Source organism: Bison bison, unplaced genomic scaffold, assembly GCF_000754665.1.
Source record: "Bison bison bison isolate TAMUID 2011002044 unplaced genomic scaffold, Bison_UMD1.0 scf7180017864356, whole genome shotgun sequence".
Lineage (NCBI taxonomy): Eukaryota > Metazoa > Chordata > Mammalia > Artiodactyla > Bovidae > Bison > Bison bison.
Window position 1 is genome coordinate 3,669,062 of NW_011494928.1, and position 1,276 is coordinate 3,670,337.

Genomic DNA, 1,276 nt, shown 5'->3' on the forward strand with positions numbered 1-1,276 from the left:
CCCACTTGACTTCACATTCCAGGATGTCTGGCTCTAGGTGAGTGACCACACCATCGTGATTATCTGGGTCCTGAAGATCTTTTTTGTATATGGCAAGTTTGTATTCTTGCCACCTCTTCTTAATATCTTCTGCTTCTGTTAGGTCCATACCATTTCTGTCCTTTATTGAGCCCATCTTTGCATGAAATGTTCCCTTGGTATCTCTAATTTTCTTGAAGAGATCTCTAGTCTTGCCCATTCTATTGTTTTCCTCTATTTCTTTGCATTGATCACTGAGGAAGGCTTTCTTATCTCTCCTTGCTATTCTTTGGAACTCTGCATTGAATTGGGTATATCTTTCCTTTTCTCCTTTGCCTTTAGCTTCTCTTCTTTTCTCAGCTATTTGTAAGGTCTCCTCAGACTACCATTTTACTTTTTTGCATTTCTTTTTCTTGGGGATAGTCTTGATCAATGCCTCCTGTAGAATGTCATGGATCTCCATACACAGTTTTTCAGGCACTCTGTCTATCAGATCTAATCCCTTGAATCTATTTCTCACTTCTACCTTATAATTGTAAGGGATTTGATTTAGGTCATACTAATGATCTAGTGGTTTTCCCTACTTCCTTCCATTTCAGTCTGAATTTGGCAATAAGTTCATGATCTGAGCCACAGTCAGTTCCCAGTCTTGTTTTGGCTTACTGTATAGAGCTTCTCCATCTTTGGCTGCAAAGAATATAATCAATCTGATTTCAGTATTGACCACAAGAGTCTTCTCTTGCGTTGTTGGAAAGGGTGTTTGCTATGACCAGTGCATTCTCTTGGCAGAACTCTGTTAGCATTTGACCTGCTTCATTTTGTACTCCAAGGCCAAATTTGCTTGTTACTCCAGGTATCTCTTGACTTACTACTTTTGCATTCCAGTCCCATATAATGAAAAGGACATATTTTCGGCATGTTAGTTCTAGAAGGTCTTATAGGTCTTCATAGAACCATACTGGTTGGAGCATAGACTTGGATTACTGTGACATTGAATGGTTTGCCTTGGAAGAGAATAGGCATTCTCTTGTTTTTGAGATTGTATCCAAGTACTGCATTTCAGACATTTGTTTACTATGATGGCTACTCCATTTCTTCTAAGAGATTCCTGCCCATGTAGTAGATATAATGGTCATATATAATATAATGGTCTAAGTTATATAATATTATAATTATAATATTAATATTATATAATATGTAGTTTATATAATATTATATTATGTATTATATAATATGTAATTTACATATTATATATAAT